General features: G+C 40.9%; 1 protein-coding gene across 1 annotated transcript in view; it reads right to left on the bottom strand.

Moving 5' to 3' along the window:
* LOC116056857 (ultraviolet-B receptor UVR8-like) overlaps positions 1 to 13806 on the bottom strand; it is a 306897-nt gene that overhangs the window by 56816 nt on the left and 236275 nt on the right. The gene's annotated exons all lie outside the window — the stretch shown is intronic.

Genomic DNA, 13806 nt, shown 5'->3' with positions numbered 1-13806 from the left:
TGGGGGGGGTTCCAGGCTACATCCCGATCCTGCAGTGTTTTTTTAGCTGCCCTTTCCCGCCCGCAGCAAAGTTCAAACCGCCCGCTCCCGCGAGATTTGTGTTGCAATCCCAATGCAGCCCTCTACACCAAAGCATGATTTGTATAGCTAGACTTACCAGAATGATAAACAAAAGAGCTAGAAAACATGGCGATCCCCTACCTGTTAGCTCGTCGTAAAAGCTGAATCTGGGCCCATGTGACGTGAGCAACCTGTCTGAAAGTTGTAAGTCTTCTGGTAGCTGTGCCAAGAGAAATCTCAATCATTCCGAATCTTGCAGAGATGGAGAGCGTAGGTATATGTAAGAAGATAACATGGACACAGGCTAATTATTGCTCACTAAAATGCTAGTTAACATTAGTAATTCAACTTAAACAACTAATCTAAGTCGAAACTGCCTGTGAGCTTCTCCTGTACTGTACGGTAATTCCTCTACTATGGGATAGTAAGTCGCGTGGTTATGACACAATCGTTAGCCTATTTTTACAAAAACGCCTGCTACAGAGCCATAACGTGAGATACAAGGTAATGGAGCCTTTTATACATTGTTGTGTTTCTTAAGAAATAAACAAAGGACAAATAGAGTCTTTAAACGCTTCAGATGTAAAGTTATTCGCTGTCAAAGTGGCGCCAAAATGAATGGCAGTCAAGGGGATGGTAACTGCGGGTGATGGCTTGATAGCAACAAAATGGCTCCATAGGAGGTACGCTTTGTGGAGGCTGGCTTACCCCCTTGCTTGTTCCAAGTATAAGAATACTTCCTGCCCAGTGTTCTTCTTCTTCTTATTATTATTATTATTTATAGTTTATTGGCGGTTGGCAAACCAATTTAAAGGTGCATTACCGCCACCAACTGGACTGGAGTGTGAACAAAAGATAAATGCAGGAAAAAATAACGAAAGAAACTAAATTCTTTTTACTAAATCAATTTCTCTTAGAAACTTAAATATATTATATTGCAATATACCTTGCCTGCTGTTTTCCCCAAAACCCTTGACAGTGAAAAGGTGTGGTGTTCTGCCTTATGAAGTTTGTGAACCATGTGGTCTCTCTGGGTAATGTATTCCATGCAATGAATTAGTATGTGTTCATCAGTTTCTGGCTGGTTACAGTATGTGCATTTTCCAGTTGAATGTTTGCCTATTTTATGTAATGAATAATTAAGACCTGTATGACCAATTCTGAGACGAGTAATGATATTTTCTTCCCTACGTTTAAAACCCACCTTCCTCCCATCACCAACATGTCTTTGTAAATTGTAAAGATATGCCTTCCTTTTTTACTAATGTCCCAATACTCCTGCCATGTCGTTTGTGCATATGTCCTGATAAATGTTTTGACTTCAGCTTTTCTTAGTGGAACCTGTAGGTCTATTTTATTTATTTGTATTTTATATTGATGTTTTTACCATGCTTTTATGATCTTAACTGTAGCACTTTGAGATTTGCTCCAAATGTAAAGTGCATTACAAATAAAATCTATTATTATTATTATTGTCTACAAAAGCAATGTTGAGTGCTTGTTTTGCCAGAATATCCACCTGCTCATTTCCCTCCACACCAACATGGGCAGGAACCCAAATGAAACTTAGGAATATGCCCTAAATTTGAATTCTGTACATTATAAGAAATATTTCATTGAAAATATCGGTTCTAAATGATGATCTGCCTGATCTAATGCTAGATAGTGCTGAAAAACTGTCAGAACCAATAATAGTATTGGGTATTCCCTTCTCCTCTATCCACTGTAATGCCAATAACTGTGGTGTATACTGATAAATGGTCTGATACCCTTTTTTTATTGATGTCACTCACTGGCATATAAACGCCCAGTGTTGTTGGGTATGCTTGTTTCGTTATATTGCTGCCTACAAAATGAAAGTATCCCTACTCTTTTCTATTTAGTTTTCACCCCGGGACAGCCCCTGAAGTTCAGCAAGCGCTCCCAGTGTGGAAGGCCAATGGGCTCCCTCATGTTGTTGCACAGCCGTAGAACAAGCTGTTTTGGTATGATGAGCTGTCATTGGTTATCAACGCGTCAATGAAGACGATTGTAGCCAATCAAATTCCCTTTCCAACAGGTTATAACATCGGTAGGAACAAATAAACGCGTAACAGAGCTAAGTCCCTCCTTCCACAGCCAGCCATCAATGTGTTTTGTGAGAAAAAGATGATCAACAATGTTTGAATAAAGGAAAAATATGTTATAGTCATCTAAATGCTTTAGTATGTTTTTTTTTTTTTTTTTCCAATATCACACAAATGAGTAAACTGGCACAATTTGGTCCCTTGAAGAGGTTTTGGAGAGGTTCAGGGACACCACAAACTAATAGCTCCCATAAGGTTAGGCCTAAAGGTGTGACATTTTTTTACATGTGGTGTTGAGAGAGGGGATGACACAGCACGACACACAATCTTGAATAACTACAGGTATTACCTTAGTACATATTGTAACCCTGCTCCTACATCAGATTATATGACATGCTGATATTTTGTGTTGGGACCGTAGCAGTGGATTAAGCATCAGACCAGTGACACAAAGGAGTCACATGAACCAACATGTGGCCAACATGAGGCAGGCCACAGGCCTGCAGCCCTTCTCAAACAAAGATGAGGCCTCCATGTAGCTGCAGAAGCCTAAAATTTGCATCTCCATGACAAAAGAGGGTTCAAAATGGTTAAAATTCTAAAAACTACAGACATTGTAGTTCACACCTTCAAGAACTCTGATTCCCCCCATTGGTTGGGGTCCCTGAACGCAGTAGGGGTCCGAGACCAGGTGACCGATGCTATAAAACTCTCCGCCACCCAGTCCTCAACGCTTTTCGATTGCAACCCGTTGCTGAATGAAGGCACGTCGTCAATGTTGTACGAGAATAAATAGTATAATTTCGCTGGTCGAGTGAGCTGTTCTGTATCCTCGGTGATACAAGGGATCCTAGTGAGACACAAACTCAGCATCTCATCAAATCTGCATAGAGGGTAATCCACCCCGTTTTTCGAGGAACCAGACAAACTAATGGACTGCAACACAAAGTAAGAGGCTTAATAGTTCTGGGCAGATGTACAACAGTGTGTTTTATTAATGAGTAAATGCTATTGCTGCAGCTGTTTTGCCATTAATGTGATCGGGACCGACGTGTCCCAAATTATTGCAGTTAAGGTATCATAGATCACGATATATGTTGAAGTTTTGTGTTGAAACTGTAATTGCTACCTCCCGCCGCGGAGAAGTTTAGTCACTGCACAAGCGAGATAATAATCCTTCCTTTCATCACTCAAACCATGGCGCTGCGACATAACGAGACGTTATATCGTAGACCTGTGTTAGACGAACTGTTTGATTATTATTACCACGGAGAGTCAGCTGTTAGCTCACAAAAGAGGCAGAAAAATAATACTCCCCTCGTTAAACAAATTCTCAGACCCTGCAGTAACTTGACGTTAGGCCAGAGTCTTGAGTGAACGAGGAGAGTGGTTATCACTGCCACGAGGATCAAGATTTCAAGTGTTCTTCTTTTCAGTCGTGTTTCCCTCCTGTTTCTTTCCCTCCCTTTTCTATACATACACACACACACACACACACACACACACACACACACACACACACACACACACACACACACAAACACACACACACACACAAACACACACACACACACACACACTATTTTAAACAGCTGGCCTTGCCTGTTACCATAGTCACGCGAGAACATAACAGAGCTTCACAACTGCCATTTCAGCACCATAATAGCGCTCCGTAGTGTGTTCCCCCTTTGTCTGTAACACGTGTTGAAATCTTGCGGTGTCCTCCGCCATTTCAGCGTTAGGAGCAGCCATTTTGGGCCTTTGTACTAAAACTACAAATAGCCTCAAATCACGCAGTCCCCCGACCGCCATCTTGAATCTCGCGTGGTTACCCTGACCATGTGGCCCCGCTACTCCTACCCTCTCTTCCCTCCTCCTGTCCTACACACACACACACACACACACACACACACACACACACAACACACACACACACACACACACACACACACACACATTCTTTTGAAAACACTGAATTACAGTAGATGTCTTGTAAATCCCATTTCAGCCCACTTTCTACCCTTGAAAAATGAAAAACGTGAGGTGCAAAGATTTTGCAGACGCTATCATCAAATGTGTGTAACAGGCAACAGACAATGGTGTGTAAGCCATGTAAATTATGGTGGTAGACTCAGTGAGCACTAGGTTCAATCAAAAATCTACTTCCCTAATCCTGCATTCTGATTGGATGGCTACCTGATTTATAGGGAGACTTTCTTCAGCGAATGGAGTGAATTTAAGTAACTCTGCTATTTGCCTGAGAGTGGGAGGAGATCAGCTCGTGGACCACAGATATAAGCAGCTAGTGCAGCTCTAGGAAACAGGCATAAAGACTTTGTCTGGTCGGGACTCAATAAAATAATATTACACTTATACTTATGACTTCAAAGGAGCCATATGCAGAAAAAACCCAGAGCTGAAGCTCTACCCTGGCTAGCTTACACCCCTCATTTAGTCCTCAAGTAATTCCACAGTCAATAAACAGATAGCTAAACACCAAGGATAGAGACCTCAACTGCCACCCTTGAGACACCTAATACAAGCCCTAAAATGAGGTGTTCAGACATGACAGCGAAACGCATTTCCTTGAATACGGACCAAAAAATGTTATTGAGCTTTCTTTTTCCTAAATTATGGCGCACATTAACTCCAACCCCTTAGCCACTGAATTTAATCCATCAATTACCCAGAGAGCTGTTGCGAATTCGTCTCATCGCCTGCAAATTGTGGCTTCTCTCTCACACACACACACACAGTCTCACGGCAGATTTGCCGCTTGCTATATTTATCTGGTACCGATGCATATTTATTTCTAATTCTTACATGGCTGCAGGCTGTGCCGTGATTCGCCATCCTCAACCGGCATTAGTGGCCTTATAATAGGGCTTAGAATTACATGTGGAACCCTGTTGGAGTCTCATGGCTGGATTTAAGGTGGGATTTATCATGTTCAGAATTATTCACTGCTCAAGCGCCTTTCCAGACTCTATGAAGAAAAGCGACTGGGTTATGAGACCCAAAAAGGCCAATATGGAAATAGGGGAGGATGGGAAGGCGATAATAGAATGGGATGGAAAGAGGGGAGGAGTAGAGGTAAAGGGGAAAGTATAGTAGGGTGGAGGAATGGCAGGTGAGTGGGGAAATAAGGATTTTAGGAAAACTTTCAGCTGAGCAGACAGAATATATCGATGGTGAAGATGAGCCGAAGAGCTGCGAAGTTACCTCGATGAAATGTGGTTCCGGACAGCCGTAATACTACAATTTCACTCCCTGGTAAAATTATATTTCAAGCACATTTGAATGCCAAGTCAAACACCTGAATTGATGATCTGCTTTTTAAATAGCATTCAAATCTCGTAATTATGATGGAATAACAGTTACACTAATGGTTGCCATGGTTATTCTGTAAACCTCATACATTTTCTTATTTGAACCACCTTTTTAAAGCCAAACCATACATTGAAGCACACTTGCGCGCGCACACACACACACTGTGCTTCTTGATGGAAAATGAAAAGTCCTGCAGGCTAGAGTATCTCTGTCTATACTGTTGACACACATCAGTCTTAAAGAGTGTTTGGTTCACCTCTCAGGAGAAAGAGGGCAGGAGATGAAAAGCACAAACTTCAGGGCTAAAATAAGGACATACACACTGCAGACTGTGAAACAGTTACACAAATAGTGCTAGACTATTAAACAACTTGGACAAAGTTGGAGAAAGACAACCAACTAAACATGGTTAAACCAACACAACATGGTTTAAATGTTGACACTAATATGCAGTTACGTTAAGTCTGTATATTTCCAAACATGGCTAAATGAAGCATATTTATTCAGCATTCAACACTGCTTGTATAATCTACAGGTTCATAATTAATTGATAGTAATCACTTTTTGTTTCTGGCAGTTGTTAACATACAAAAAAGAGAGACAGCATCAATTTGTTAGGAATACTTGTTACACTTACAGCCATATCTTAGCCACCGTCAAAACAGAAGCAATCCCTTCTACAGCTGGCACCCCCCTTTTCCAGCTGAATTAGGCAGCACTGAAATGTCTTCTTCTCTCATTATTATTACAAAATCTTTTTCTGCAACTGCATCTTATACAATGCAAAGATGCATTACTTCTTTTGCACAAACATTCCCAACAATGTTCATGACTGACCACAGAGGTTGGAATAGGACATATGGGGTTCTCATTAGCACTGATGTAGAAATGTAGTTTTGTAACATCTATGCACTACGTTACGTTATATAATAATAACAGGTCTCAGTTTCCACTCACATCAAACCCCCCAAAAAGCTATATTTTATCCTTCTAAGATTACATGAGATATGATCATTCACACTATATTATTACTATTACCATAGTCTTGCATTGCCAGACCACAGTGTGGACACCATCACTATCTCCACAGTGCCGTGGAGTAAGGTCTGGCTACACCACACATACATTCTGGGATAGGAGAAAAAAACACTCTTGGTTGTTTGCATTTTTTTTAAACCAATCACAATTGTCTTGGGCAGCGCTAAGCTTGTGACGCAGCAACGGTGTTTCTGCAAAATAGTCTCTGGAAGTAACTTGTTTTGGTGGCACATTTGCACCCTGCAAAAAAAAACAACACATAAAATAACTGTTCACACAATACAGTAACGTGAGCTATTTCAATTAGCTGGATACATGGTCTAAAACGTAATTTGCTCTTACCAGTGTATCGCCGTTTGTACCTTGTCCATAGCAATCCCGCCAACCGGTCCCAAAACATCCCAGTTAGATTGTAAATGCCGTAAACCGTAAATCATTTTCTGAGAGAACCAAGTAGGCCTGCCTTATTGTACGATCCAAATTTTCTTCAAAACATGCCTTTTTCAGTGTGTAGCTTGCTAGCTCGAAATTTGATGTTGTTTCCTGAAGCGAACAGAGTTTAAGAACGACAACACACAGAGAGCAGAATGTAAGGGACATCTGGCACGTGAGCCAGGCTTAATGTCAGAAAATTATCCTGGAAATGTACTTCCTTTTGATCCAGACTATAACCATATATTATTTTATTCTATATTTTAACACTACTGCACCTTTAGTATGTCTAATTTTCCCTCACTATTTCATTGACCCATGCAATATATTCTATTATATTAAGACTGCTGCTATTAATCACACCACTGACACTTTATCAGCACCACTCACCTTATCACGTCATCTGTCTCCAAGTGTTCTGTATAGTTTATACTTTTTATTCTATCTGCTATCTTATTATTTCTATATGTTTCTTTCTATACTTATCATTTGTATGTTTTTTTCTGCTGCAACAACTAAATTTTCCCACTGGGGATCAATGAAGGTGTATCTTGTCTTATTATCCTTGATGAAAACAAGCTACCTTACTTGGCATATCAAAATAAATATTTTACAGTTACATGACATTGAGGACTGAATTAGGTCAAGCTACTCTACACTTTTGTGCTTGTGATCCATTGGGGTGAACATTTATTCTCTCTGAAGAAAGTAACTTTGGGGATCTTTTTTCTCTTTGTCTACTTTTTCCATAAAGTTAATAATTGATAACATAGCCTAATAATATCTTTTTATTGCTCATTGTTTTACTTGGGACTTTCCTTAAGACTAATTAGTTCCCCTAATTTTTAATCAGCAAAGCCATGTTTTGCTCTTTTTGGCAGCAAACTGATTTAACGCCTTTATCTGAACACACCTGGCGTAAAGCTCTGTGAAACAATGTTATTTCTGAATACAGATATTAAGTGGCAATTCAAACAACTTCCCACTGTGAAGAGAGTATACATAAACTAGACTGTTGTATAAGCAAAACAAGTGTAATAAAGCAACTAAAAACAAGCTTAAAAATGGAAACAACCATCTACCAGATGCATCTCACACCAACGTGTGAGATGCAGTGGTAATAACGAAACAAGGGATTGCAGTGGAGAACAGAATACAACAGTGACTCTGAGGAAACAACAACAAAGAGCACAGAGCAGCTTGACCTTTGCCACCGTTGGCAGCAAACCAATCACTAGCACCCATATCTGAACATTTGCCCCAGGCCAAACTCACTCCTCACACAGAGCAGGAGAGGAGAGGAGAGGAGAGGAGAGGAGAGAGGGAATTTGGTTCAGCCACATGATGGTGGTGAGAATCAGCTCCCCTCACTTCCCACTACTCACAGCTCTCCTACCTCTCCCAGCCAGAGGGCTTTTCCTTACACCTCCAAACTCATTCTCAGCTATGCATTCCTTTCTTTCGTCATCGTTTTGGAAAAAAAGGTGTTTTTTTTCTTCTCAACTGAAGGATGAACTGCAGACTACCCTATGTGGTTTGGGTAGTTAAGGTTTTTTATTATATTCGTTATTATTACACATACTTACTGTAAGTGAGGAGAAATGTTTGTGTGTATGTTGGGATTGTCTTATACAGTCATCAAAAGTATCAAAAATGAAGGAGAAGATGGTCATCATCGGACACAATGGACAACCATAAGCAAGTGTGTGTGTGTGTGTGTGTGTGTGTGTGTGTGTGTGTGTGTCTTTAGTCATTCTAAATCAGCTCTAGTCCTTGGCCTGAGCTTTGACTTGGCTGTGAAGTAGTAAGAGGATAGTTGGCGGTCTGGATCATGTTACTGGGCCAGCTGTCTCTCTGAAGTCGGAAACTCCAAGGGACAGATCAGAATAATAACACCACAGCAAGCTTAATGCAAGACGACTCTAATCTTATCCCTAATAAAATCAACTCCATCGTCACTGTGTCTGTTGATGCTCCCAAAAAGACAGACATAAACACAATCTCAGGCATGCTTGTACACAGACACAAGTGGGCTCATGCTCAAGCACACACACAAATACCAAATGGGCTGGTAGAAATATAAATACTGTAAGTGAATGTACGTCCGCAAAGGTCTGGGCGATTTGGAGAAAATCCGACATCACAATATTGCTGACCAAATCTCTCGATGACGATATTATGACGATATTTTAGTGTTGACAATTGGTGCTTTAACAAAATATTTTCACAATTTGATTTTCGATAAATAATCATCAATAATGTGGATAAACTGTAACTGTTAAATCTAACACAATATCTAGTCTCATGTCACGTCGTCTCGCATTGCCAGACCTTCCTCCACAGCGCTGAGGAGGAGGGTCTGGCTAGTCTACACAGCATTCCGGGATGAGAGAAAAACATGCTCTGGTTTATTGGCATTTCTTTAAACCAATCACAATCGTCTTGGGCGGCACTAAGCTCCGCACGGAGATGCTGCAAAATAGCCTCGGGAAGTAACTTGTGTTGGTGAAACGTGTATGTTCAAAAGTTGTTTTAGTCGTGCGAGAGAAAACTCAGATTGGACAGATAGTCTAGCTAGTTGTCTGGATTTACCTGCAGAGATCTGAGGAGCAGTTAACCATAGTCCTCATAAATCGCCCGGAGAACAACACAAAAAAAGGAAATATATTGCCCGGCACCTACGTGCACGCATTGCTACCTTGCACACACACACACACACACACACACACACACACACACACACACACACACACACACACACACACACACACACACACACACACACACACACTTTTGGCTCTTTTCCACAATTTCCTATGTGTGCGTTAACCAGATTGTCCAATTACCCTTACGTGAAGAAAAGGACAAGGGTCAAAGTCAGGTTTCCATGGGAAAATGAAACATCATCAGCCTGCATGGACCTACTCAAATCTTCTCCTACAACATGTTAGCTTTTCCTGTGTGTGTATGATCCTATGAATGTTTTTCTTAGCGTTTCATTATCAGCGCTCTGGTGACAGATGGTGCGTTGGCTTTCAAGAAGGGAAATGGGATTCTCTCTTGGAGGAAATCACTCAGAAAGACAGTGTTATCATTATCATGTTGGGTTAGTGGGGAAAAGATTGACAAGTGGCCACAGACTAATGCTATATGAAAGGGAGCCTTGGCGAAGACAGCATTCAATCTGCACACTTGTTCATCTGGTTGCAGGATTTAGCCATTGTCTATGGTCTTTAATCATTATAGTGCATGAGGTGGACCATACATCTCTCTCTGTCTCTCTCTTACCTCTGTCATGGAAGTAATCAGTTTAGCTGTGACATTCTGTTTTTCTGTGGTTTCCCTGGATTCCTTGTCAATATTTAATTAATTTGCTAAACGCAGAGGGTAAAGATTAAAGAAATGTAAATTGGATTATCAAAGGCACAGAGGCAGGCAGACAGAGAGGTTGACTCACTGCAAAAATCCAACCAATTACAGTGGATTACTAGACTTGTTTGGCTCACACTATGATGCTACATCTCATGCTATTATCACATATATTACAGTCTGGTGGCTGTAAAGACATAAATAACATTATAGAAGCTGGCATTGCCATATCTGGAAAATGTTTAATAGACTATGAGCGATGCTAATCCAACAAAATCCAGTAAAATGTGGAACAAAACAATAAATTCATAAATAAATGACAGGGGAAAATAAGACAGTGCACGAAAATATGCATAAATATAAATCAACACATGCAGGAATTATACAGTGAGAATTATAAAATAAATTTGTAAACCCCCGCAGAACATACTAAGAGTAGTTTAATAACCATCTTGCTCTTTCCCACATTTTTACACTATCAAACTTTTTGCAGTCCACTGTAACTTTTAACAGACCTTTATTGATTCAGAGCCGTTTTAGTTGCTTCACACTTTCTTTACGCCCCCTCATTCCACCAATGTTCACTTACCTCTCGTCCACCTCCCACTTCATGCTTTACTTTTCCCTCAGTCTCTGCATTTAGTTCCCACACATACATGTTGAACATAAATACAGTACCCATGTACACACACACACACACACACACACACACACAAACACAAAAGTACTGACTTAAACAGAATGTCACAGAGTACCCCAAGGTGAACCTGGATAGGATGCTAAGGATTGTGCAGGGTTGTGCAAGCAATGGATGGGTGGGGTGGGGTGGGGGGTGTTGTAGACCCAATTAATCGGACACTTTGACTCCACTTCCGTCTTATCCAATTTACCAAATCCGCCAGACAAACTATTAATGTGCACACTGCCAATGTGAAAACTTCTTTAACCCCCATTAAATTCAACCAAGGTCATAGCAAGTGTATGCTTATGCTGGCGTGGGATCAAACTAGCCCTATTAAATGTGATTTGAGGCAGGAGGGGGGCTGAGGCGGCAAGAGTGTGGCTGGTATGGCAGGGATCTTGTGTAAACAGCCTGCATAAGGGCATTATTTTCCAAAATCCTACTTACTGACGGCTTAAAGGTAACATTGAACAGCATTACAGCAAAGTAGTATTGCTGTTTTTGTGGGAGGGGTTCAAAAGTTCACAGCAAGGTCCTTCTGGCCAAAACCATATTGTACAGTGACAACAGTCAGTAAACATGTCCAATAACCTTCCTATACTAGTAATTTTCAGTATGAAGGATGGTGTAGGCACGTGAGTGTATGTGTGTTGTTTGTTGAGTGGATTTGTGTGCATTTTTTAACGATGCGTGTGTTTTCTTAAATGCTAAGCATGCAAGCAGCATGAAAGCAAGAAGGATTACTTCCGAGGTGAGGCGGACCTTGGCTGGGTGGAACATTCTGGGACACTATCTGTTTCCTTACCTCAAAGGTCAGGGTTTGTTCACACATTCTGAACAAGGACACACACACACACACACACACACACACACACACACACACACACACACACACACACACACACACACACACACACACACACACACACACACACACACACACACACACACACACACACACACAGGCATGTAGAACAAGACCATAGCAACAAGGAAATTAATAGATGTGGGAAAACACACTCAAGAGACAATCTACTGACACGTGTGCAACACACACAAACCTCTGATTAAAGATGAGTAAGTACCACGTCTGTAGCATTAGTGCAGTCTCATTTAGGTGTGACAAAATATCCAGGCAGCAGACATGCAGGATGCTTTATCACCAGCAATGCTGACTGCTTATAAAACAGTTAAGAGTGGCCAGCAATGAGGGTCACTTGTAATGTATTTTGTGCCTTATGCATATAGGATTCCTATAAAATGATGTCATGATGCAAACATGTTTCCTTTGCTTTAGCAGTATTAGAAGTGTTGTCACAAAGATCTGCTAGATAGGCCTCTGGTTAAGACCAGTGCATAGTGTGTAAACTGTGTGTAAAGTGTCTGGGGATTTCCAAAAATGTTTGGACAGCACATTAGACCCTTTTCCAGCAGCTGTGAGAAAAAGGAGGATTTATGCACCTCTCTCTTTTCCTGGCTGCTTCCACTCCCAATTCCAAGCTTTCATTGCTGTAGAGTTGGCACAGCAGGGGCAAGCCAGTGAATCCAAAATTCCTTACACTCCTCCACCTTCTGCTCTATTTACCTCAACAGGATTCTCCTATTCGTTTGTTGAAACAAGTTTGCCATCACTCACAGAATATCCAACTCTTTGTATATTGAAATACAGTTGAACAGGGATATTTAGCATTCTCATGTAGGCAAGAGGTACTTAACCTTGTAATTGTTTAGCTTCCATACAGAGCTTCAGAACTCACTTTTCAGGGTCAGGTGATGGAAAGAGTAAACAAAGCGATATGAGGCTGAATAGACAAAACATGAACAAATTGAGTCTCTAAAGACACATTTAATTGCAAACTTGAGTTGAAAAAGAGTGAAAAAGTATAAGCAAAACATGTTCTGTAATTTGTAAGGAATCCACGGAGGGCAAGTCATTTTCCTGTTCCTAGTTAAGCACCCTGACTGTTTGCCAATATGAACCAACTGTTAGTAAGAAGGGGTCCAGTAACCCGGCACTGCTCTGAGTAGACAAACAACACTAATGGCTTCCCAGAGAAATCAACAACTCACAACAGCAGCATCATCATCTGTGACTGCATGCAATCCCCTCGGATGACTGAGGGACAAAAAGAAGCAGTTGAACTATGCATCGTGAAAGAGGCTCATTTTAAATTAACGTTTGTGAATTAAAGAGGCTATGGTGCTATAGAAACATGTTTATCAATTTAGCATTTTCTTAAACACTATGGTAGTCTTTTGCATGTCTATAGCTCATTTGAGCAAACTGAGCAGCCCTGAAGGATGTAGGAATTTACAAGTGTGGATGGTATTGCGGCACAAATCAGGCTGACTTGTATGTACGATTATTTGGTTTGTATCCAAGTGGGATCATAGCTTGCTGACTGTGTGTGGGCTTTCTTTCTGGGCCACAGTCCACAGCTGTGGATGAACAATTGTAACTCTGGTCACAAGGCTACCCCTACACACAGAAACCACACACACACACAGTTAGATCATCCTAACCTAGAAGCACAGCTAGATGACTGAAAGCAGAAAACAACAACAAAGCAAGCCATTAAGGGAATTATAGGAATTATAGACTTAAAACATTTTTTTGGGAATGGTTCCGGTTGCAAGAATAGGATTAAATCTAGAACGGAGGATGAAGGTTTTTAATCGTGATGCATTTCTGCCAGTGACCATTACAATTGGTGCAGATGGCGGTTTTTAGTTTGGTCTGGTTTCTGTGCTTAGATGTGAGGGTTACAGCCATTGTATGTTGTTGCCTCACTTCACACAGTGACATTACAGCATGAAATGACACACACA

This window comes from Sander lucioperca, chromosome 2 (assembly GCF_008315115.2).
Source record: "Sander lucioperca isolate FBNREF2018 chromosome 2, SLUC_FBN_1.2, whole genome shotgun sequence".
Classification (NCBI taxonomy): domain Eukaryota; kingdom Metazoa; phylum Chordata; class Actinopteri; order Perciformes; family Percidae; genus Sander; species Sander lucioperca.
The sequence above is the reverse complement of the archived record's forward strand: the minus strand, read 5'-3'. Positions and strand labels throughout refer to the sequence as shown.